The sequence below is a fragment of the Rattus norvegicus genome, chromosome 9, assembly GCF_021556685.1.
Source record: "Rattus norvegicus strain SHRSP/BbbUtx chromosome 9, alternate assembly SHRSP_T2T, whole genome shotgun sequence".
NCBI classification, from domain to species: Eukaryota; Metazoa; Chordata; class Mammalia; order Rodentia; family Muridae; genus Rattus; species Rattus norvegicus.
The window spans coordinates 126,594,023-126,619,951 of record NC_141542.1 but is presented as its reverse complement, the minus strand read 5'-3'; the positions used below and the strand labels follow the sequence as shown (position 1 = coordinate 126,619,951).

At 42.0% G+C, this 25,929-nt stretch overlaps 1 protein-coding gene across 4 annotated transcripts in view; it reads right to left on the bottom strand.

Moving 5' to 3' along the window:
• Mettl4 (methyltransferase 4, N6-adenosine) overlaps positions 1-25,929 on the bottom strand; it is a 122,443-nt gene that overhangs the window by 39,318 nt on the left and 57,196 nt on the right. Inside the window, exons 10-11 of one of the 4 annotated variants that reach the window (XR_015628693.1) lie at positions 8,299-8,436; positions 6,747-7,505 (exon numbers count right to left, since the gene is read on the bottom strand). The exons of the other annotated variants lie outside the window; for them this stretch is intronic. The gene's annotated coding sequence lies outside the window, so the exon portion shown is untranslated. Of the gene's footprint in view, positions 1-6,746; positions 7,506-8,298; positions 8,437-25,929 lie in introns of those variants that run through there. 4 annotated transcript variants of the gene reach the window in all.

Here is a 25,929-nt window from a genome sequence, read left to right as displayed (position 1 = left end):
ATAACCAGGCGAGATGTGGTAGTGCTATCCCAGCACTTGTGAGGTAGAGGCAAGAGGATCAGGAGTTCAAGGCCAGTCCTGGCCATATAGCAAATTTGAAGCTAGTTTGGGATCCATGGAAACCTGCTTAAAATTAAAGATAGATAGATAGATAGATAGATAGATAGATAGATAGATAGATAGATAGATAGATAGATAGATAGATAGATAGATAGATAGATATAGAAGATGGATGGGTGGGTGGGTGGATGGATAGATATAAGATAGATAGATAGATAGATAGATAGATAGATAGATAGATAGATAGATAGATAGAGATAGATATAGAAGATGGATGGGTGGGTGGACAGACAGACAGACAGACAGGTGGATGGGTGGAGCAGGATAGGGAGCTTATGCATAGACCTACACAAATAAAATCAACTAACACTTTTATTTATTGACTATTTTGAAAACAAATGTATACAGTGTATCTTGATCATATCTACCCCAGTTCTCCTCTCCTACTCTGACCTCAAATGCCCTATCATAACCACCTCCTAACTTCATGTCTTTTTTCTTTTAGTTTTATAACTTGCTGAGTCCAATTGGTGTTGCTCATAGCACACACACACGAGGAGTCATTCACTAGGGTATGGACAACTTATTAGTGGCCACAGTGGCCACACCCCTGAGGAAAAATTACTCCACCTCCCCAGCAGCCACTGAACTTCCACTAGCTCCTCAGCTAGAAAATGAGTCCCATTAAGCCCTCTCTAATTCATTAATCCCAAAAGAGTCAACTAACGTTTGACAAGAGTAAAGTTAATTCATTCAAGACAATAGTGGTTTTCAAGGAATAGAACAATAGGACATTCACATGAAAAAAATCTACACACAGACTTTATGCTAAACAAAATTAACTCAAACCCTTCATACACTGAAGTCAGCCTGAATCAATTAATGAGTGCCAGACTACCCTAAACTGCACAGCAAAATTCTGTATTTTATTTTAACTATAACTTGTATGACTTCTAGAATAAAGTATAAGAGAAAAACAGGATAAGCTGAAATTTATCAATGAAAAAATTTGTTTTTGTAGGATATTTAATAATTCTATTAGTTCTTATTATGACCTGGCCAGGCCCCCAATAATCGAGACAGAGGCCTGTTTCTTTCATCAGATTTAGCATAATTACTGGTCAGTTGCCCCTAAACTATGCTAGACTGCCTGTTTCCCAGCTGTGTTCCCCTAGTTTCTTGCCAATAGCCACTCTATCTGTGTTGGATTCGCTACATCAGGACAATTCCTGGTTCCTGATTCTACATCCTTCCTCCCTCTTCCTTTCCCTTCCCCTCCCTTCTCCCTCTCCCTCTCCCCAGCTTCATGGTCCCTACATGTGTCCCAGGGCCCAGTAACTGAAGCCCTGTCTATATATATTCACCCAAGAAATTGGCTGTCAGCCACTTTTATTTAACCAGTCGAGAAATTGGCAAAAGTTTGCACATTTGGTGTATGTGAAAATGTACTCATTGGGACCTCAACCATTTCTTAGTAGCCAGTATTTAGCATTTGAACATATAACATCATCAGACCAATCCCCCAACAATTTTTAGTACAACGAAAGTACAATGAAAAAAAATCAAATGGACTTTGTTGAAATTACAAACTTCTCCACAAATCTGCTGTTTCGAGAGTTCTTTCTGTTGTGACAAAATGCATGAGATAATCAAGTTTCAATCTGAGAAAGAAATATTTAATTTGGCTTATGGTTTCAAAGGTCTCAGCCAGCAGTTGATTGGTTGCCATTTAGGGGTTAGTGTGAGACAACATCACAGTAGAAAATGCCTAGTAGATAAGAACCACTCACTTCACAACAGCTGAGAAGCAGAGAGAGGCAAGGGACTGAAGCCTTAAGACCCTTTTCAAAAGCTAACTTCCTTCTGATAGGCCCTTCTATGTGAAGGCTCCACCTCATCCCAGCGGCATAACCACACATAGACTCTGGGGGACATTTATAATCCAAGAAAGAGTACCCCACACACAAGGAGAAACTCTTGTGAAATTAATAATTGATAGAAAGTGTTGTGTCTAAAACACATTGGGAATTCCTAAAATACAGCATAAATAATACAATGTTGCAAGTGTTTCAGAAGGGCAAAAAAAAAAAAGCTGAATACCTGTAAACCAATGAAAAACTGTTTATTGAAATAAAATGTTGCAGCATTTCAGATAGGCAAGAGACCAGAACAGGTGTAAACCCATGAAAAATTGCCCTGCATTGAGCATCATTAAGAAAACTCAAATTAGAGCAATCTTAAGGTGCCACAACATGTTTCTAAGAGAATGCAAAACTCCAAATACTGAAACTACCAACATGAAGCAACTTTTCTCTTTACTGCTGGAAGTGAAAAATGGGACTTTAGTGAGCAGCAAGAAGAAACAAAATGTCAAGTCCTGATAAGAAGTGGAAGACCCTTCAAGCACTAAGTGAAAGAAGTCAGGCTGAAAAGGACTCATGGTATATAATTACGATCATACTCCTGGATAGAATTCTGGGAAGGCAAAACTAAGTAGAGAAAGAGCAAAACGATCCTTGGCTGTCACAGGCTGAGGTGATGAGATGGATAAATACATAAAAGCGGGGTGTTTTATAACAGTGGAAGAATTTTGTGGAACTGTAACAGAAGACATGTGTCATACATTTGACAAAATTTATAAAACACAGTGAAAGACTAAACCATAGAGACTTAATTAATAATAATACATCAATATTGGGCCAGCAAGATGGCTTAGCAGGTAATGGTGCTTGCTGCAAAAGACTGTTTCCCTGAAATAGATCTGAAGAAGAAAGAAGAGAATCAAAAAAGACTGGCTCTCAAAAGATGTCCTCATCAGTGCCATAGCAAACCCACACACATGTGGAATTACAATAAATAACTTTAAAAGAAGAATACTTTATCAGTACTTGTGGAGGAATTTCAATCCAGCAACATGGCTGCTCCGATCACATCCAAAGACCTTCTATCCCCCAAGATCTGGATAGAATGCAGACATGTCTTTTTTGTTGTTGTTGTTCTTTTTTTCGGAGCTGGGAACAGAACCCAGGGCCTTGCGCTTCCTAGGCAAGCGTTCTACCGCTGAGCTAAATCCCCAACCCCCAGACATGTCTTTAATACACAACTTCAATGCCAAACAATTTAGGTAAAGTTAGTTTGTAGAAGGTATATTTGAGAGGTAGACAAAGTGACAAATCAAAGAAATGTTTGACAGAATAGGATATTTCCAACTGTCATGAGATCAGAGAGGCAACATAAGGGAGCAGCTCAGAGGGAGAGGAGGCAGTTTTACTGGGACAGTTATTCAGAGACAGGTTGAAGAGAGAGAACAAGATAGACATGGGTATAGACAGAACGAGCCAGAAATGAGAAGGAACAAGATTAGAACATATTGTCAAAGTTAATATGAGTCCAGGCAGAGCAACTAAGTCAAAAGCTGAGAGAAGCCAATTTGAATCAGGCAGCTTGGAGAGGAGTTTGAGCTAGAACAGCTGTGTGGACCAGCCAACAGATTACAGAAAGGACAAGAAAGGGTAACATATTCAGCAATAGGTCTCAGAGACTGAAAACACGCTAGACCTAGATATGCTTGTATCTTCCAGGATTAGTCTTGGGCTAGCAAACAAAGGTTTAGGAGGCAGTAAGCCTGGAGATGACAATTACATCAGGCAAATAAAAGTTACTTTCATAAGTTCTGGCTCGCCAGTTGTAACAATGTACCACAGAAATGCAATTGCTACGGAGGGAGACAACTAAGCAAAAAGGAAGCCTGTGGCAACTGCATAGTTTCTGTGAAATTTTTCTAGAAAACAAACGACTCTACAAAAACATCGATTAATTTTTAAAATCCTGATAAAGGCAGTGCTCTAATGTGGAGTCTCAGAGCAAAACCATTTATCAAGCTGAATGGTGTCTATGTGTAATTTCCCAGCAGTGGGATTCACTAAATAACCGTAAGCTGTTTTCTCAGACTTGAGTAAATAAATAAGTCCACTTTGGGCTGTGGCCTGTGATTCATCCTGGCCTGTTTTCCTCTGAAGAAAAATCTCCCTGCCAGCTCCTTTTCTGTGTTGCTTCTTATGTCTCCCCATCCCCAGAGTCCTCTGAAACCCATGTTTTCAAGCTTTTCCTATCTGGCATTCATCCCTCCGTTATCCTTGTTTTGTTAGCTCAATGTGCTGCTTTCCTCCTTAAAAAAAAAAAAAAAAAAAATCACTCTCTTGGGCCCTGGATATCCCTGTGTGTTGCTGGGATATGCCAAAATTTCTTGTTCCGTACCTTCCTTGGTGTCTTGCTACTCTAGCTTCCAGGAATTATTTTTCCTTTTAAATCCTCTCCTAAATCTTTCCTCTGTTTTAAGGACTCTCAAGTAAGTCAGCTCATTGAGCAAAGAGACATCCAATTTTTGGAAAATTACTAACAAATAAAGAATATAGGCCCAAAAATTACTGCAGGGTCAAGTAATTCTAGTTTTAATAATGTTGGTTATTTATTACATCTTACTGTATCATTTAAAAAATTCCATGTGTTGGTGGCACACACCTTTAATCCTAGCACTCTGGAGGCAGAGGCAGGTAGATCTCTGTGAGTTTGTGGACATTTTAAAGGCTCTTAAATCTATATGATTAATTTAATTGCCAAACTTTTTATCCAAACTTAACTCGTCGTGAAGTCGCAGGAACTCCTCCTGTCTGGCCTCTGCGTCCATGACTGTGCTAGCCTTACATGAGCATTGGTGACTCTGAATTGATTTCATTTTGTTAGCGATGAGTGAGAATAAGTAGTGCTCATTATCGTTAGCATTTGTACTTCCTGCTCCAAAAATCCCTTCATTCCCTTCATCCTCATTTTCTGTAGGTTTATATGTGCTTTATAGTCAAGGACGTTAACCTTCATGGTATCTTAGGCATTTTTCTCAAGATAGCATTTACTTTTCCCCTGAAGTTATGATATCTGTTCACAAATGAGGAAAGAACCATGGTCATCATTTATCGGGGTGAAGTCAGAGATCCATTGATGACTCTCTAAAGAATACACTTGAATACACACACCTGTGATCCCAGAAGAAAAGTGAGGAAAGGGCCATTGTGGGGAGAAAAGAAAAAGCAAACTATGTGTGCATGAAAACACATTTGTGAAATTTTTAAAGGGCTCATAGCTCACTTAAAATCCATCTCTGACTCTTACCAATGATACCATGTGTTAATGGATATTTCCTCTGTGGTCTAGCCCAGGATGCATTCATGGCAACTACTTACCAACTTTTTTTCTTTGGAGACAGTCTTGGCTGTCCTGGAACTCTCATAGATGAAGTTGATATCAAACACAGCGATCTGCCTGCCTCTGCCTTCCAAGTGCTGGGACTATAAGTATGTCCTACCATGGCTGCTTACCAATGTTGGTGTATGAAAGACACACACAATGTGTGCTGTGTCATACTATATTTAGGACAGGCAGCAGGCAATGGTAGAAAAAAAATTGGTTTGGGGTCAGGATCCCCAAGAGCTTGTCCTAACTCTCCAGTAGCTAAAGGAGGAGCTTAAAACTACTTAGTTTGCCTCTATCTCTCTATCTAGCTCTTCGTCTATAAAGTATACCCATGTGTACGTTTTTATCTACATACATATCTATGTGCATGTGTGCACTGAAATGGAGAGAACTGACATTCTCTAAAGCCCTGGCTATATCTAAAATATACATAGGTTATATAGCAAAACAGTGCTCCACTATCCAGCACTTTTATTTTGGAGTCATTAAAAAACCATCCTGCAGAAAAGACAGGCCAAGGCCAAACAGCACAGCTGTTCTGCACAGCTCCCTTAGTTACAAGAAGCTATACCACCATTTAATGATGTCATTAAAAATACATTGTCACCATAGTAACCACAACACTATAGATACCAAATCTCTCCCAGCGACGCACACACTGCAGGACTTACCTCTGCACATTTCCTTTCTTTTTCAGCACGCACACCACTCTCTTTCTCCCCAACTTCTCTGTAATCAAAAATATCAAGAATCTTCTTTCGTAAAGTAAAGGAACTGTCTGATACCTGGAAATGTGCATCCTCGATGGTCAACAGTGCCACTCTTTGTGGCCTGGGAAGCAGAAATGCTCCCATTGTAAACAGAACCGCTGTTATTCTCCTGCCATGGCCTTTGCAGACCTTTCTCCCTTCCTGGGTTTCCTCTCCCGGGTGGGCCTTTGGCTCTGTTGTATCGTTCACCGCCTCTGATACCAAGCTGATCCACGTATTCTGTATCTTTCTTTGAGAAATAAATTCAAGGGACTATTTGCATTTCGAGTAGGGAATCTTGGAGGCTACACATTTTACAAGACTTGAAAATGCCTGTGTTCTAGTTCAAGGTGTGGGAAATCGGATCAGCAATTTGGAGTACAGCAGCTCAGCCTCAGGCCCTCCTCAGTTCATTCCAGATTAAACTTTCATCCACACAATCTACCTTGGAGGTCTCTCTGTTCTCCATTAGCAGGGTTTGCTAGGCATGTACTAAGTTTCGTCTTAGGCACAGAAGATATACTAGCTAATGATTCTTTTAAAAATTAAGTACACATCCTCTTGTCCAGTTCAAAGCGGAACAAGAAGAAGAAAAACTGCAACAATAATGGTAACAACAGGAAAAAAGGGTATGGAAAGAAGAGGAAATTCTCACAGTAACCAAACTGTCTTCTGAGGATTGGAGAGCACTTTCCGTGCACAGGACTTCACTGTACCAAGTTCTGAGACAGTGAAGATTCTCACATACTTTTGGGACAACAAAAAGCCACTGCATCTGGTAGATGGTGCCTGAAGTAGCAAAGTGTTCAGAACAGGATCAGAGAAGGAAGTATATATGGGCCAGTTCAAGTCAGATCTTGGAGAGAAAAATGGGGGATCTGGATTTCATTCTCACTCTAGTAAGAGAGTTACAATCAAAGTATAAACCATGTTCCTTTAAAGAGCTGCCTTGGCTGCCACATGGCCAGTGACTATAGAAAGAGAAGGAAGGAGATGGTAGAACTGGCTTCAGTGATGGTTGAGCTGCACCAGGAAGAGTGGTCACTCTGGCACAGGAAATGTCTTTGCTATTACAAAAACCTTTTGCGGGGGCGTTTGAAAGTTGTATTTGCTTTTATAGCTCTCCAAAACACCATCATGGCTGCTGTTATTACACCCAGTTCTGAGAACAGATGAAAAGAATCCAGTCCTTCCTCTTCTACTTCAGGGCTTCTGGGTCCGGCTCTGCTTTAGCCAAATATTCAAGTGAAGCACAAATTGTGAAGGATCTCAGAACTTTTAACAAGCCACAGGGAAAGCAGTAAATATGATATTACACAACAGGGTTAGAGCAGGAGCAGAAACCCAGCCTTCTCTCCTCCCACTTATGGTTTCGCCTGCTGGCCCGTAGTTCCAGGATTCCAGATTTGTTCCCTTTTGTCTCTCAATACCTCCTCCAAAAGTTCTGATCTGTGCAGCAGTCATCCAGAAAGAATGTAACAAACAAATGAGGGAAGTAATTAGTGGCTAATTAACCTTAAGGGGTTGCGAGAAACCTTTAGCAGAAGTTTGCCTGAATATTTTGTGCTAATTGAACCTGTCCCCCATTACTGTCTGAATTACGTGCTACCTCTGTGATGAATCATGGGGAGTAGACAATGGAATCTTAGGGTAAGACACCGGTAGAAACATACAGTATGTTCTAATCTAATTCTCTGATTGTAATTTTCCCCCACATAACTTACCAATATCTGATACAAAGGAAGACACCTGGGCTACCTTTCCTCAAAAATCTAACTGGGGTGCACTTGTCTGACCACTGTCTCCAAACTCCTAGTCTCCTCGTGTCAGCACCCACACATACACTTCAGGGGCTCTTATTCTTGCAGTATGTGATTGTCTATTGCAAGCACTCCCCTGTGTGAGTGCTCAATTATCTTGGTCTATTATACCCCACGGACTCTATTGTGAGTAAACTCAACCTTCTATCTCTGCCACTCCTCTACTCAGTCTAATTACGAATGACAAAAAGCATGTGATTAACAGGCCCCATTAAGTGTGAAAACACCAACTTCCAAGACCTCTGGCTCTATCCTGTGATCCTACTAAATTACTTTCCCACTTTTGAACCCCCTTTACCTTTAGCCTCTACCTCTACAGGTCTATAACATAATATCCTCACACTAAATAAACAGAAGCCACTGGAATTGCAGAATTTCCCACCAAATCCACCTTCCCACCTTCCAAAATATCTGTAACATACATGGCACTGGCAAATTCTCCTTTTAGACTTGGAAGTGGATTCTCGGAGCAAGGAGGCCCTCCCCAGTCTCAGCCTCATGAATGTTTATGTCAAGTGCCCTCCAAAAATCGCTGTCCTGGGTCAGGCTGGTCCTTGCCTCTGTAACAGAGAGAGAAGAAGCTGATGTCCTTGAGAACAACTAGAAGATAAGCCACTTTTAACAGACATAACTGTGGTTAATCCTATAATACAAAAATGCCTGTATGGGAACAGGAAGCACAAAGCTCTCCATCAGGAAATCGAGCTGACCACCTCGATGCAGCCTCCCTGGTTAATTTCTGATGGATGTTATACATCTTTTTTTTAAGATTTATTTATTCATTATATATAAGTACACTGTAGCTGTCTTCAGACACACTAGAAGAGGGCATCAGATTTCATTACAGATGGCTGTGAGCCACCATGTGGTTGCTGGGATTTGAACTCGAGATCTCTGGAAGAGCAGTCAGTGCTCCTCACCACTGAGCCATCTCTCCAGCCCCCACATCTTGATGATGTCATTTCTTTGATCTCTATCAGGCCACTCCATCCCTTGGTTCAGATTTGGTGATGTTGGGATCCATCTGCTGTGTCCATCCACCTGCTGCTTGCTGCTTGTTGTTTTACTTTTGTTTGCTTCGTGCTTAACAGATTTATCTGGAACTGTTCGAATGTCTTAGATCATTCTCCAGTCCACACAAAGCAATGCCACAGTTCATTTGGCTTCACTTGTGATAACCAAAGTAACTGGCTAGAGTTACTCTGTCCTTTTCTACATAGGATTTCTGACTGGAAAGCTCCAATGCTAAGTATAGTAGAAAACCATTCAACTGGGAATAGGCGGAAACTATGAGATCTATCAAGACATTGCAGAAAATCTGCATCATCATTTCCAATGCAAGACACAAAGCCAGCTCAGATTAAGGAGATGGAAAAGACTCTAAATCCTCTTTGAAAAGACTGCAAAGAGTTTGTGGCCATACTGTGCATGCTTAAAATCTACAATACCATGTAATAAGTTTACATATTCTGTCAAATGGTTTGCAGAACAAGTGGACATATCCATTCTCTTACTTTGTTACCTTGGCTGTAGTTGATATGACAACCATCAAGAGATGTTAAGAAAAAGCAATGCCTCGTTTCCTGAAAATCCAAAGAAGCCTACATATACTCTTCACTGATTTGTTTTTGGTGCTCATGTGTCCACGTTGAATGTTCAAAGGAAGAGCTGGGCCTCTTGCTGTATCTTCTATACTAACCAACTCTCTCTTCAGAGTTCCCGTCAAGAAACACTGGAAACCATCTAAGAAAGTCTCCTCCTTCCTAGCCTCCAACAATTCAGACACACCTCCATTTTGACAGCAAAATCACTCCTGAGAATATCTGTGGAGGGTGAGGAAGGGGGAAGGGAGGGAGGAATGGCTGAGCACATGCAGGAAGGACATTTATTCTGAACAAGATCACAAGTCATGTCAAACACTCATTCAACTGAATCATAAAGTATGTGGAAGTGGCAGGGTTTCAGAAATTCTTCAATGAATATAAAAGAGGATTTAGATTGTATTAGTCAGCTTTGGAAGTAAGTGGGAGAATCTGACAGGGGGTGTGTCTAGGTTTGCCTAGGAAATTGGGTAGAAAAAGATACAAATTAGCTATTTAGAAGAAAGGGTGCTGAGATAGGGCCTTGGAAATGTCAGGAGGCAGCTTAGATAATGAGGGGAAAGAGCTAAACTACAGTGCGTATTCTAACTTGGAGAAAATGGTCTTCAAAAATGGTCTGTTCAAAAATTTCTTTGTAGAGAGAATCTTGCCTTCAAGATTCCATTGTAAACTCATTAGCTATAGGAACAGATTAACTGGGCTTTCATTTGTTTGGGGAAGAGGGAAAGTCCTCAGTATTCAGCATAAGAAAGAAAGAAAGAAAGAAAGAAAGAAAGAAAGAAAGAAAGAAAGAGAGAGAGAGAGAGAGAGAGAGAGAGAGAAAGAAAGAAAGAAAGAAAGAAAGAAAGAAAGAAAGAAAGAAAGAAAGAAAGTTGTTTTATATGAACAGAAGAAAACTCAGATTGCCCAAGCAGAGGAGACTTGGTATACCTGAAGGAAGACACTGGGCTCCTAAGAAAGGGGAAACTCTGGTTTTAAAAGGTGCACATTGGGCTGGAGAGATGGCTCAGCGACTAAGAGTACTGACTGCTCTTCCAGAGATCCTGAGTTCAATTCCCAGCAACCACGTGGTGGCTCACAACCATCTGTAATTCATACAAGATTCCAAGGTGGCTGGCACCCTGATCTTGGACCTCTCAGTCTCCAAAAGCAATACATTTCTGTTGTTTTAGTAATTTACCCAAATTAGGTATCTTATGGCATCAGGAAACACTAAGGTATATACACTGTAGGTTGTATGAGGAAAATGCTAAGGGCCGATCTCTGCAGGCCAATTAGTGGTAGACAGAGTAAACTCCAGTCACCCAACATTCCATGTCACAAAACCAAAAATAAAGTTGCATCTTTTTTTTCTAGTGCCATGGATTGGTGCCAAGGCTTCACAAAGGCAAGGCGAGAGTTCCACTATGGAGCTGGCACACTTCCATCTCTAGTAACTTTTGAGAAACAATTTAACCACATAATCACTACTTTCTGCTTTGTCATTGAGTACATTACATCATTTCTTTCATTTTGCTTATCTGGGGTTTTTTGGGTTTTTTTTGGGGGGGGGGTGTTGTTTTTGAGACAGAGCTCGTCCTATAGCCTAGGATGCCCTTAGCCCTGAGAGCCACCTGCTAAGCCTCTGAAGTACTAGAATCACAGTCTTTTTCTCCCAGGAGTTTTTATCAAACAGGTTAGGGCTCCATATGAGTAGATATTAACCAATAAATAGGAAAAATTAATTCATGTTAATTTCTTTATTATTTATATATTCACTTTACATCCCAATGACAGCCTCACCTCCCTCCTCTCCTTTCTTTTTTTTAATTTGTTTATTTCCTCCTCTCCTTTCAATCCCACCTTCGCATGTCCCTCCCCCCATTACTCCCTTCCTTTCTCCTCAGAGAAGGGGAAACCCCCTCAATGGGAAATCAAGTCTCAGTCAGACTAACCTCATTCTTTCCCACTGAGGCCAGACAACGCAGCCCGGCTAAGGGAAGGAGATCCAAAGGCAGGCAACAGAGTCAGGGACAGACCCCTCTCCAATTGTAGGGGCCTAGGTCCAGCCAGTGCATGCTCTTTGGTAGGTAGTTTATTCTCTGTGAACCCCCATGAGCCCAAGTTAGTTGGTTCTATAGATGTCCTTGACCAATCCTCCCTTGTCCCCTGCCCTACTCTTCCACAAGACTCCCCAAGCTCTACCTAATGTTTAGCTGTGGGTCTCTACATCTGTTTCCATCAGCTGCTAGATAAAGCTTCTCAGAAGACAGTTATGGTTGGATCCTGTCTGCAAGCATAACAGAGTAGCAGGGTAGAGTACAGTACAGTACAGTACAGTGCAGTACAGTTCAGTATAGTAGTGTCAGGGGTTGTCTCTCTCCTACGGGTTGGGTCTCTGGTTGGGCCAGTCATTAGCCGTCGATTCCCTCAATTTCTGCTCCGTCTTTGTCTCTGCACTTCTTATACGCAGGACAAATTTGGGGTCAAAGATTTTGTGGGAGGGTTGGTAGCCACCTCCCTCCACTAGAAGTCCTCCCTGGCTACAGGAGGTGACCACTTCAGTCTCCATGTCCCCAGATGCTTGGAGTTTCAGCTAGGGTCACCCCTATCCCAGGAGCCTCTCTCATCTCAGGTCTCTAGCTCTTCCCAGAGATGCCCCCACTGATTTCTGTTCTATGTCTAAGCCTTCTCCCACCCACTCTTCCCACACCTGATCCCCACCCCCATTCTCCTTCCCATCCTGTCTTCCATCCAGTTCCTTCCCTCCATCTACCTCTGGTGTCTACTTTAAGTCTGCTTCTGAGTGAGATTCAAGCATCCTCCTTTGGGCCCACCCGGTTACTTAGCTTCTCTAGGTCTGTGGATTGAGGCATGAATATCCTGTACTTTATGGATACTATCCACTTATTTTTTTTTAATTTTTTTCATCTTTATTAACTTGAGTATTTCTTATTTATATGTTGATTATTATTCCCTTTCCCAGTTTCCAGGCCAACATCCCCCTAGCCCTTCCCCCCTCCCCTTCTTTATGGGTGTTCCCCTCCCCATCCTCCCCCCATTGCCGCCCTCCCCCCATAGTCTAGTTCACTGGGGGTTCAGTCTTAGCAGGACCCAGGGCTTCCCCTTCCACTGGTGCTCTTACTAGGATATTCATTGCTACCTATGAGGTCAGAGTCCAGGGTCAGTCCATATATAGTCTTTAGGTAGTGGCTTACTCCCTGGAAGCTCTGGTTGCTTGGCATTGTTGTACTTTTGGGGTCTCGAGTCCCTTCAAGCTCTTCCAGTTCTTTCTCTGATTCCTTCAACGGGGGTCTATTCTCAGTTCAGTGGTTTGCTGCTGGCATTCGCCTATGTATTTGCCGAATTCTGGCTGTGTCTCTCAGGAGAGATCTACATCCGGTTCCTGTCAGCCTGCACTTCTTTGCTTCATCCATCTTATCTAGTTTGGTGTCTGTATATGTATGGGCCACATGTGGGGCAGGCTCTGAATGGGTGTTCCTTCTGCCTCTGTTCTAAACTTTGCCTCCCTACTCCCTCCCAAGGGTATTCTTGTTCCCCTTTTAAAGAAGGAGTGAAGCATTTGCATTTTTGGTCATCCCTCTTGAGTTTCATGTGGTCTGTGCATCTAGGGTAATTCGAGCATTTGGGCTAATAGCCACTTATCAATGAGTGCATCCCATGTGTGTTTCTCTGTGATTGGGTTACCTCACTCAGGATATTTCCTAGTTCCATCTATGTGCCTGAAAATTGCATTGTGTCATTGGTTTTTTTCAATAGCTGAGTAGCACACCATAGTGTAAATGTACTACATTTCTTTATTAATTCATCATTTGAAGGACATTTAGGTTGTTTTCAATTTCTGGCTATTAAAAATAAAGCTCCTATGAGCATACTTGAGCAAGTGTACTTGTGGTATGTGGTCCCTGATTTCAAGTTGTACTACAGAGCAATAGTAGTAAAACCCACATGGTATTATCATAAAAACAGACAGGTAGATCGATGGAATAGAATTGAAAACCCAAAAATAAACCTATACATCTGTGGACACTTGATTTTTGACAAAGAAGCCAGAACCATACAGTGGGAAAAAAGAAAGCGTATTCAAATAATGGTGCTGGTCTAACTGGATGTCTGCATGTAGAAGAATGCAAATCAATCCATTCTTATCACCCTGTACAAAACTCAAGTCCAAATGGATCAAAGACCTCAACATAAAACCAGACACACTAAATCTAATAGAACAGAAAGTGGGAGAACTGCCTTGAGCACAAAGGCACAGGAGACAAAAAGAACACCAATGGTGGGTTGGGGATTTAGCTCAGCGGTAGAGCGCTTGCCTAGCGAGCGCAAAGCCCTGGGTTCGGTCCCCAGCTCCGGAAAAAAAAAAAAAAAGAACACCAATGGTTCAGGCATTAAGATCAACAATTAATAAATGAGACCTCCTCATGAAACTGAAAAGTTTCTGTAAGGCAAAGGACACCATCAATAGGACAAAACAGAAACCTAAAGAATAGAAAAAGTTCTTCACATCTGACAGAGGGCTAATATCCAAAATATATAAAGAACTCAAGAATTTAAACATCAACAACCCAAATAAACCAATTAAAAAATGAGGTACAGAGCTAAGCAGAGAATTCTCAACCGAAGAATCTCTAATGGCTGAGAAGCACTTAAAGAAACGTTCAACATCCTTAGTCATCATGGAAATGCAAATCAAAACGACTCTGAGATTCAATCTTACACCAGCCAGAATGGCTAAGATCAAAAACTCAAGTAACTACTCATGCCAGTGAGAATGTGGAGCAAGGGGAACACTCCTTCATTGCTGGTGGAAGTGCAAACTAATACAACCACTTTGGAAATCAATCTGGCAGTTTCTAAGAAAATTGGCAATAATTCCACCTCAAGATGTAGCTATACCATTCCTGGGCATATACACAAAATACATTCTACCATATGTTAATTTTCTTATGGAGTCTTAATTATATGAATAAATATACATATATTTATTTCATATTGTTAATACCCATATAGGTTCAAAGAAAATATTTTGGAAAAGTTTATTGGCATCCGAATGAATCCCAAAAGGGTAGGGATCTTCTTTTATACAGTTAAAGCAAATAGAATTGAAATAGGGGTATTTTGCCAAATTAGTGAATTTCTGACCTACATGGTACAAAATCATTTTAGGGTTTTCCTAAGTTTATCTACTAAACCCAAGCATTTCGGGTTTACTTTTTTTTTAATTTTTTTTTATTAACTTGAGTATTTCTGATATATATTTCGAGTGTTATTCCCTTTCCCAGTTTCCGGGCAAACATCCCCCTCCCCCCATCCCCCTCCCCTACCTTATGGGTGTTCCCCTCCCAATCCTACCCCCATTGCCGCCCTCCCCCCCATAGTCTAGTTCACTGGGGGTTCAGTCTTAGCAGGACCCAGGGCTTCCCCTTCCACTGGTGCTCTTACTAGGATATTCATTGCTACCTATGAGGTCAGAGTCCAGGGTCAGTCCATGTATAGTATTTAGGTAGTGGCTTAGTCCCTGGAAGCTCTGGTTGCTTGACATTGTTGTACATATGGGGTCTCGAGCCCCTTCAAGCTCTTCCAGTTCTTTCTCTGATTCCTTCAACGGGGGACCTATTCTCAGTTCAGTGGTTTGCTGCTGGCATTCGCCTCTGTATTTGCGGTATTCTGGCTGTGTCTCTCAGGAGCGATCTACATCCAGCTCCTGTCGGTCTGCACTTCTTTGCTTCATCCATCTTGTCTAATTGGGTGGCTGTATATGTATGGGCCACCTGTGGGGCAAGCTCTCAATGGGTGTTCCTTCAGTCTCTGTTTTAATCTTTGCCTCTCCCTTCCCTGCCAAGGGTATTCTTTTTCCTCATTTAAAGGAGTGAAGCATTCACATTTTGATCATCCGTCTTGAGTTTCGTTTGTTCTAGGGATCTAGGGTAATTCAAGCATTTGGGCTAATAGCCACTTATCAATGAGTGCATACCATGTATGTCTTTCTGTGATTGGGTTAGCTCACTCAGGATGATATTTTCCAGTTCCAACCATTTGCCTATGAATTTCATAAACTCGTTGTTTTTGATAGCTGAGTAATATTCCATTGTGTAGATGTACCACATTTTCTGTATCCATTCCTCTGCTGAAGGGCATCTGGGTTGTTTCCAGTTTCTGGCTATTGTAAATAAGGCTGCAATGAACATAGTGGAGCACGTGTCTCTTTTATATGTTGAGGCATCTTTTGGGTATATGCCCAAGAGAGGTATAGCTGGATCCTCAGGCAGTTCAATGTCCAATTTTCTGAGGAACCTCCAGACTGATTTCCAGAATGGTTGTACCAGTCTGCAATCCCACCAACAATGGAGGAGTGTTCCTCTTTCTCCACATCCTCGCCAGCATCTGCTGTCACCTGACTTTTTGACCTTAGCCATTCTCACTGGTGTGAGGTGAAATCTCAGGGTTGTTTTGATTTGCATTTCCCTTATGACTAAAGATGTTGAACATTTCTTTAGGTGTTTCTCAGCCATTCGACATTCCTCAGCTGTGAATTCTTTGTTTAGCTCTGAACCCCATTTTTTAATAGGGTTATTTGTTTCCCTGTGGTCTAACTTCTTGAGTTCTTTGTATATTTTGGATATAAGGCCTCTATCTGTTGTAGGATTGGTAAAGATCTTTTCCCAATCTGTTGGTTGCCGTTTTGTCCTAACCACAGTGTCCTTTGCCTTACAGAAGCTTTGTAGTTTTATGAGATCCCATTTGTCGATTCTTGATCTTAGAGCGTAAGCCATTGGTGTTTTGTTCAGGAAATTTTTTCCAGTGCCCATGTGTTCCAGATGCTTCCCTAGTTTTTCTTCTATTAGTTTGAGTGTGTCTGGTTTGATGTGGAGGTCCTTGATCCACTTGGACTTAAGCTTTGTACAGGGTGATAAGCATGGATCGATCTGCATTCTTCTACATGTTGCCCTCCAGTTGAACCAGCACCATTTGCTGAAAATGCTATCTGTTTTGCATTGGATGGTTTTGGCTCCTTTGTCAAAAATCAAGTGACCATAGGTGTGTGGGTTCATTTCTGGGTCTTCAATTCTATTCCATTGGTCTATCTGTCTGTCTCTGTACCAATACCATGCAGTTTTTATCACTATTGCTCTGTAATACTGCTTGAGTTCAGGGATAGTGATTCCCCCTGAAGTCCTTTTATTGTTGAGGATAGCTTTAGCTATCCTGGGTTTTTTGTTATTCCAGATGACTTTGCAAATTGTTCTGTCTAACTCTTTGAAGAATTGGATTGGTATTTTGATGGGGATTGCATTGAATCTGTAGATTGCTTTTGGTAAAATGGCCATTTTTTACTAAATTAATCCTGCCAATCCATGAGCATGGGAGATCTTTCCATCTTCTGAGGTCTTCTTCAATTTCTTTCCCCAGTGTCTTGAAGTTCTTATTGTACAGATATTTTACTTGCTTGGTTAAAGTCACACCGAGGTACTTTATATTATTTGGGTCTATTACGAAGGGTGTCGTTTCCCTAATTTCTTTCTCAGCTTGTTTCTCTTTTGTATAGAGGAAGGCAACTGATTTATTTGAGTTAATTTTATACCCAGCCACTTTGCTGAAGGTGTTTATCAGCTTTAGTAGTTCTCTGGTGGAACTTTTGGGATCACTTAAATATACTATCATGTCATCTGCAAATAGTGATATTTTGACCTCTTCTTTTCCGATCTGTATCCCCTTGATCTCCTTTTGTTGTCTGATTGCTCTGGCTAGAACTTCAAGAACTATATTGAATAAGTAGGGAGAGAGTGGGCAGCCTTGTCTAGTCCCTGATTTTAGTGGGATTGCTTCAAGTTTCTCTCCATTTAGTTTAATGTTAGCAACTGGTTTGCTGTATATGGCTTTTACTATGTTTAGGTATGGGCCTTGAATTCCTATTCTTTCCAGGACTTTTATCATGAAGGGGTGTTGAATTTTGTCAAATGCTTTCTCAGCATCTAATGAAATGATCATGTGGTTCTGTTCTTTCAGTTTGTTTATATAATGGATCACGTTGATGGTTTTCCGTATATTAAACCATCCCTGCATGCCTGGGATGAAGCCTACTTGATCATGGTGGATGATTGTTTTGATGTGCACTTGAATTCGGTTTGCCAGAATTTTGTTGAGTATTTTTGCGTCGATATTCATAAGGGAAATTGGTCTGAAGTTCTCTTTCTTTGTTGTGTCTTTGTGTGGTTTAGGTATAAGAGTAATTGTGGCTTCGTAGAAGGTATTCGGTAGTGATCCATCTGTTTCAATTTTGTGGAATAGTTTGGATAATATTGGTATGAGGTCTTCTATGAAGGTTTGATAGAATTCTGCACTAAACCCGTCTGGACCTGGGCTCTTTTTGGTTGGGAGACCTTTAATGACTGCTTCTATTTCCTTAGGAGTTATGGGGTTGTTTAACTGGTTTATCTGTTCCTGATTTAACTTCGGTACCTGGTATCTGTCTAGGAAATTGTCCATTTCCTGAAGATTTTCAAGTTTTGTTGAATATAGGTTTTTATAGTAAGATCTGATGATTTTTTGAATTTCCTCTGAATCTGTAGTTATGTCTCCCTTTTCATTTCTGATTTTGTTAATTTGGATGCACTCTCTGTGTCCTCTCGTTAGTCTGGCTAAGGGTTTATCTATCTTGTTGATTTTCTCAAAGAACCAACTTTTGGTTCTGTTGATTCTTTCTATGGTCCTTTTTGTTTCTACTTGGTTGATTTCAGCTCTGAGTTTGATTATTTCCTGCCTTCTACTCCTCCTGGGTGTATTTGCTTCTTTTTGTTCTAGAGCTTTTAGGTGTGCTGTCAAGCTGCTGACATATGCTCTTTCCTGTTTCTTTCTGCAGACACTCAGCGCTATGAGTTTTCCCCTTAGCACAGCTTTCATTGTGTCCCATGAGTTTGGGTATGTTGTACCTTCATTTTCATTAAATTCTAAAAAGTTTTTAATTTCTTTCTTTATTTCTTCCTTGACCAGGTTATCATTGAGTAGAGCATTGTTCAATTTCCACGTATATGTGGGCATTCTTCCCTTATTGTTATTGAAGACCAGTTTTAGGCCATGGTGGTCCGATAGCACGCATGGGATTATTTCTATCTTTCTGTACCTGTTGAGGCCCGTTTTTTGACCAATTATATGGTCAATTTTGGAGAAAGTACCATGAGGAGCTGAGAAGAAGGTATATCCTTTTGCTTTAGGATAGAATGTTCTATAAATATCCGTTAAGTCCATTTGGCTCATGACTTCTCTTAGTCTGTCTACATCTCTGTTTAATTTCTGTTTCCATGATCTGTCCATTGATGACAGTGGGGTGTTGAAATCTCCCACTATTATTGTGTGAGGTGCAATGTGTGTTTTGAGCTTTAGTAAGGTTTCTTTTACATATGTAGGTGCCCTTGTATTTGGGGCATAGATATTTAGGATTGAGAGTTCATCTTGGTGGCTTTTTCCTTTGATGAATATGAAGTGTCCTTCCTTATCTTTTTTTGATGACTTTTAGTTGAAAATTGATTTTATTTGATATTAGCATGGCTACTCCAGCTTGCTTCTTCTGACCATTTGCTTGGAAAGTTGTTTTCCAGCCTTTCACTCTGAGGTAGTGTCTGTCTTTGTCTCTGAGGTGTGTTTCCTGTAGGCAGCAGAATGCAGGGTCCTCGTTGCGTATGCAGTTTATTAATCTATTTCTTTTTATTGGGGAGTTGAGGCCATTGATGTTGAGAGATATTAAGGAATAGTGATTATTGCTTCCTGTTATATTCATATTTGGATGTGAGGTTATGTTTGTGTGCTTTCATTCTCTTTGTTTTGTTGCCAAGACGATTAGTTTCTTGCTTCTTCTAGGGTATAGCTTGTCTCCTTATGTTGGGCTTTACCATTTATTATCCTTTGTAGTGCTGGATTTGTAGAAAGATATTGTGTAAATTTGGTTTTGTCATGGAATATCTTGGTTTCTCCATCTATGTTAATTGAGAGTTTTGCAGGATACAGTAACCTGGGCTGGCATTTGTGTTCTCTTAGGGTCTGTATGACATCAGTCCAGGATCTTCTGGCCTTCATAGTTTCTGGCGAGAAGTCTGGTGTGATTCTGATAGGTCTGCCTTTATATGTTACTTGACCTTTTCCCTTACTGCTTTTAATATTCTTTCTTTATTTTGTGCGTTTGGTGTTTTGACAATTATGTGACGGGAGGTGTTTCTTTTTTGGTCCAATCTATTTGGAGTTCTGTAGGCTTCTTGTATGCCTATGGGTATCTCTTTTTTTAGGTTAGGGAAGTTTTCTTCTATGATTTTGTTGAAGATATTTACTGGTCCTTTGAGCTGGGAGTCTTCACTCTCTTCTATACCTATTATCCTTAGGTTTGATCTTCTCATTGAGTCCTGGATTTCCTGTATGTTTTGGACCAGTAGCTTTTTCTGCTTTACATTATCTTTGACAGTTGAGTCAATGATTTCTATGGAATCTTCTGCTCCTGAGATTCTCTCTTCCATCTCTTGTTTTCTGTTGGTGAAGCTTGTATCTACAGCTCCTTGTCTCTTCTTTTGGTTTTCTATATCCAGGGTTGTTTCCATGTGTTCTTTCTTGATTGCTTCTATTTCCATTTTTAATTCCTTCAACTGTTTGATTGTGTTTTCCTGGAATTCTTTCAGGGATTTTTGCGATTCTTTCAGGGATTTTTGCGATTCCTCTCTGTAGGCTTCTACTTGTTTATTAATGTTTCCCTGTGTTTCCCTAAGGGAGTTCTTCACGTCTTTCTTGAAGTCCTCCAGCATCCTGATCAAATATGATTTTGAAACTAGATCTTGCTTTTCTGGTGTGTTTGGATATTCCATGTTTGTTTTGGTGGGAGAATTGGGCTCCGATGATACCATGTAGTCTTGGTTTCTGTTGCTTGTGTTCCTGCGCTTGCCTCTCGCCATCAGATTATCTCTAGTGTTACTTTGTTCTGCTATCTGACAGTGGCTAGACTGTCCTATAAGCCTGTGTGTCAGGAGTGCTGTAGACCTGTTTTCCTGTCTTTCAGTCAGTTATGGGGACAGAGTGTTCTGCTTTCGGGCGTGTAGTTTTTCCTCTCTACAGGTCTTCAGCTGTTCCTGTGGGCCTGTGTCTTGAGTTCACCAGGCAGCTTTCTTGCAGCAGAAAAGTTGGTCTTACCTGTGGTCCCGAGGCTCAAGTTCGCTCGCGGGGTGCTGCCAACGGGCTCTTTGCGGCGGCAGCAACCAGGAAGACCTGTGCTGCCCCTTCCGGGAGCTTATGCAGCCTCAGGAGTGCCCACCTGACCAGGCGGTGAGGTCTCTTTCCCATGGGGTCTGGGAGCAGAGAGCTGCTGCGGGCTGGGATCCGCGGGTGTGGGACTTCCGGTAAACACAGGACGTGCCCGGTCCTAGAGGAGTTCTGCCTCTGTGTGTCCCGATTTCACCAGGCAGCTTTCTTGCAACAGACAAGTTGGTCTTACCTGTGGTCCCGAGGCTCAAGTTTGCTCGCGGTGTGCTGCCCACGGGCTCTCTGCGGCGGCAGCAACCAGGAAGACCTGTGCCGCCCCTTCCGGGAGCTTATGCAGCCTCAGGAGTGCCCACCTGACCAGGTGGTGAGGTCTCTTTCCCATGGGGTCTGGGAGCAGAGAGCTGCTGCAGGCCGGGATCCGCGGGTGTGGGACTTCCTCGTGTTTACTTTTATCTTAAGAGAAAAACCAGTTAGTTCTGGAAATCTGCTAAATATTTAAAAGAAGCAAAGCCAACCAATATTTGTCTTCAAATGATGGTGATATAACAGCTGTCACTAAAAGACACCCCTCCAGCTACAAGCTTTATGTCCTCCATATCCCAATATGCATTTCCACACACCATACTGTTCAGGAAGAGAGGAACCACCTATGTCTTATAGCTTTTTGGTCTTACTGCTTAGAATAGGAAGGGCCATAGCCACAGGTAGACGTGTCATTGCTGGAAAGGTAGCAAGGAAGACAGATGTTACCTTGATGTTACCTCTTTTAAACTCTCTATGTTGGGGTATGGGGGTAGGAATCCTTCGTATTCTAGCCATGTTGGATATTAGTCCGCAGAATAGGAAAGAAAAACCAAAGGGAAAATAAAATCATACTGTGAGAAAATGAAGAAAGACTACGTAGATACATTTCAACTGGAGTGGCCACATACACACTCATCTTATCCCTGTCACAGGAGCCTGCCACTCTTTCACTGCCATCTGTCCAAGTGGTAGCTCTCAAGAGCTCTCAACACAGCACAAATCAGCCCAGAGTCTCCTAGGAAAGAAGCCCGTATGCCAGCTATCCTACTGCATCAGACGGCAGTCTGAAGATCTGAGAAAGACGCTACCATTACCCACAGGTCTGATGTCATCTGGCTTTGTCCTATGTGTTCTTCATTCTCAAGCTCAGGCACTAACACCAGTTCAACATGTGTTAGGGGACAACTATTTGCTAAATAAATCAATCTCATTCAGTAATGATACCCATTATATGTCAAGCAATCATGATTTCTTCTTTAATTTGAAACTTTTGAAACTTCGGGAATGGAGAATACAGAATAAGATAGTAAACACATATACATCCAGTGCCTGTAATTAGTTAAATTTAACATATTTTATATGATTTGACTTAGACACAGGTTTTCAGGTCAATGTCTACTGAATGCAATGGAGTATGGTTGGGTTGATGTCTCTGAGAGATACAGTGCTCTGTTAAACCCTTCCGAGTTCAAATATAACTTGGGAAAATTAGTTGTCATCTAATTTCTCAGTGTTTTGATGATGGGAGATTTTTCTGCTCAAGGATTTACCTGTGGCTCTCTGCTCCCGGGCCCCGTGGGAGAGAGACCTCGCCACCTGATCGGGTGGGCACTCCTGAGGCTGCAGAGCGGAGGAGACCACCAGCGCTGCCCGCCCCTGCCCACATACCTGGCCCAAGAGGCAACTGTGTGGGGCCTCTGGGTTCCCGTGGGGGAGGGCCCAGGAGCGGCGGGACCCCTGCGCCTGAGACACCGCCGGAGCCTGGGGGAGGCAGACCAGATGGACAGTTCTCTGCACCCAAATCCCGTGGGAGGGAGAGCTAAACCTTCAGAGAGGCGGACACGCCTGGGAAACCAGAAGAGACTGCACTCTGTGCACATCCAGACGCCAGAGGAAAACACCAAACGCCATCTGGAACCCTGGTGCACGTAGGCTCCCAGAAGGAGCGGCGCGGATCTTCCCAGTTGCTGCCACAGCGGAGAGGACTTAGGCAGTACCCCACGAGCAAACTTGAGCCTTGGAACCGCAGGTAGGACCAACTTTTCCCCTGCAAGAAACCTGCCTGGTGAACTCAGGACACACAGAGGCAAAATTCCTCTAGGACCGGGCACTTCCTGTGTTTACCGGAAGTCCCACACCCTCGGATCCCGGCCCGCAGCAGCTCTCTGCTCCCAAACCCCGTGGGAGAGAGACCTCACCGCCTGATCAGGTGGGCACTCCTGAGGCTGCAGAGCGGAGGAGACCACCAACACTGCCCACCCCTGCCCACATCCCTGGCCCAAGAGGCAACTGTATAGGGCCTCTGGGTTCCCGTGGGGGAGGGCCCAGGAGCGGCAGGACCCCTGCGCCTGGGACACCGCCGGAGCCTGAGGGAGGCAGACCGGATGGACAGTTCTCTACACCCAAATCCCGTGGGAGGGAGAGCTAAACCTTCAGAGAGGCGGACACGCCTGGGAAACCAGAAGAGACTGCACTCTGTGCCCATCCAGACGCCAGAGGAAAACACCAAACGCCATCTGGAACCCTGGTGCACGGAGGCTCCCGGAAAGAGCGGCGCAGATCTTCCGGGTTGCTGCCGCCTCGGAGAGGACTTAGGCAGTACCCCACGAGCAAACTTGAGCCTTGGAACCACAGGTAGGACCAACTTTTCCCCTGCAAGAAACCTGCCTGGTGAACTCAAGACACAGGCCCACAGGAACAGCTGAAGACCTGTAGAGAGGAAAAACTACACGCCCGAAAGCAGAACACTCTGTCCCCATAACTGGCTGAAAGAAAACAGGAAAACAGGTCTACAGCACTCCTGACACACAGGCTTATAGGACAGTCTAGCCACTGTCAGAAATAGCAGAAGAAAGTAACACTAGAGATAATCTGATGGCGAGAGGCAAGCGCAGGAACCCAAGCAACAGAAACCAAGACTACATGGCATCATCGGAGCCCAATTCTCCCACCAAAGCAAACACGGAATATCCAAACACACCAGAAAAGCAACATCTAGTTTCAAAATCATATTTGATCATGATGCTGGAGGACGTCAAGAAAGATATAAAGAACTCCCTTAGAGAACAAGTAGAAGCCTACAGAGAGGAATCGCAAAAATCCCTGAAAGAATTCCAGGAAAACACAATCAAACAGTTGAAGGAATTAAAAATGGAAATAGAAGCAATCAAGAAAGAACACATGGAAACAACCCTGGACATAGAAAATCAAAAGAAAAGACAAGGAGCTGTAGATACAAGCTTCACCAACAGAATACAAGAGATGGAAGAGAGAATCTCGGGAGCAGAAGATTCCATAGAAATCATTGACTCAACTGTCAAAGATAATGTAAAGCAGAAAAACCTACTGGTCCAAAACATACAGGAAATCCAGGACTCAATGAGAAGATCAAACCTAAGGATAATAGGTATAGAAGAGAGTGAAGACTCCCAGCTCAAAGGACCAGTAAATATCTTCAACAAAATCATAGAAGAAAACTTCCCTAACCTAAAAAAAGAGATACCCATAGGCATACAAGAAGCCTACAGAACTCCAAATAGATTGGACCAGAAAAGAAACACCTCCCGTCACATAATTGTCAAAACACCAAACGCACAAAATAAAGAAAGAATATTAAAAGCAGTAAGGGAAAAAGGTCAAGTAACATATAAAGGCAGACCTATCAGAATCACACCAGACTTCTCGCCAGAAACTATGAAGGCCAGAAGATCCTGGACAGATGTCATACAGACCCTAAGAGAACACAAATGCCAGCCCAGGTTACTGTATCCTGCAAAACTCTCAATTAACATAGATGGAGAAACCAAGATATTCCATGACAAAACCAAATTTACACAATATCTTTCTACAAATCCAGCACTACAAAGGATAATAAATGGTAAAGCCCAACATAAGGAGGCAAGCTATACCCTAGAAGAAGCAAGAAACTAATCGTCTTGGCAACAAAACAAAGAGAATGAAAGCACACAAACATAACCTCACATCCAAATATGAATATAACAGGAAGCAATAATCACTATTCCTTAATATCTCTCAACATCAATGGCCTCAACTCCCCAATAAAAAGACATAGATTAACAAACTGCATACGCAATGAGGACCCTGCATTCTGCTGCCTACAGGAAACACACCTCAGAGACAAAGACAGACACTACCTCAGAGTGAAAGGCTGGAAAACAACTTTCTAAGCAAATGGTCAGAAGAAGCAAGCTGGCGTAGCCATTCTAATATCAAATAAAATCAATTTTCAATTAAAAGTCATCAAAAAAGATAAGGAAGGACACTTCATATTCATCAAAGGAAAAATCCACCAAGATGAACTCTCAATCCTCATCTTCGGTTGGTTTATATACAAGTGTGCAATTTCTAGGCTTGAAAGTAAAATGATGCTATCTGGTGCTGGATAGAGGAGCCTTATTTTTTATTATGGCAGCTTGCTATTTTTGTAACATGGTGATTTGGTTGAACACAATAAAGTACAGTAGTAACTGATCTCCCCTTCTTCCTGGATGAGTGAGGAGATGATTAAATGTTGATGTCAGCATCCTTGAGCATATTCAGATGAGCTTCTGCTTCTGTTGAAAAGGATGCTGTGTTTGATTGTGGTCCGAAGCTTTGAAGCACTACTTGGCATCTCCTTCCTTGGAGGTCTCACTGTTTAAACATAACAGATTTGATAGCTTGTTGGTAAGGTGAGGTCCAGCTTGTCTCCACTAGGTCATCTTCATGTGAATCCGGTGGTTATACGGTTTTGTTCTAGGGATATTTCATTTTTTTAATAACGTTTTAGCTGACATTCATGGAGAGAATGAATCCTTAGAACTGTGCCACTAGTGAAAGGAAATCCTGTCTAGAGTATGTTTCTTTACAAAGCTGTGTCACACCATCCTTTGGGCCCTCTGCTGGAAAAGTAGAATCAAGTCTCAAATAATGCCTTTTAAATTGTATCCTCTAGTATTATAGATGTAGGACAGTACTGTATCATACCTCTGTAGATGTAAAATAGCTTGTACCTGCTTTATGATACGTAGTAGTGACCGTGCTTTATCAGAGCTGTTTTTAATGATGTTGCTCAGAATGTTTTCTTTCCAGATGATGATTGAGAAGCTAATTTAAAAAAAAATGGTGCCAGGTACCACAAGAGTAACAGAACTGTGCTGTTTTCTCGGGTTTTGTTTTTTTACTTTT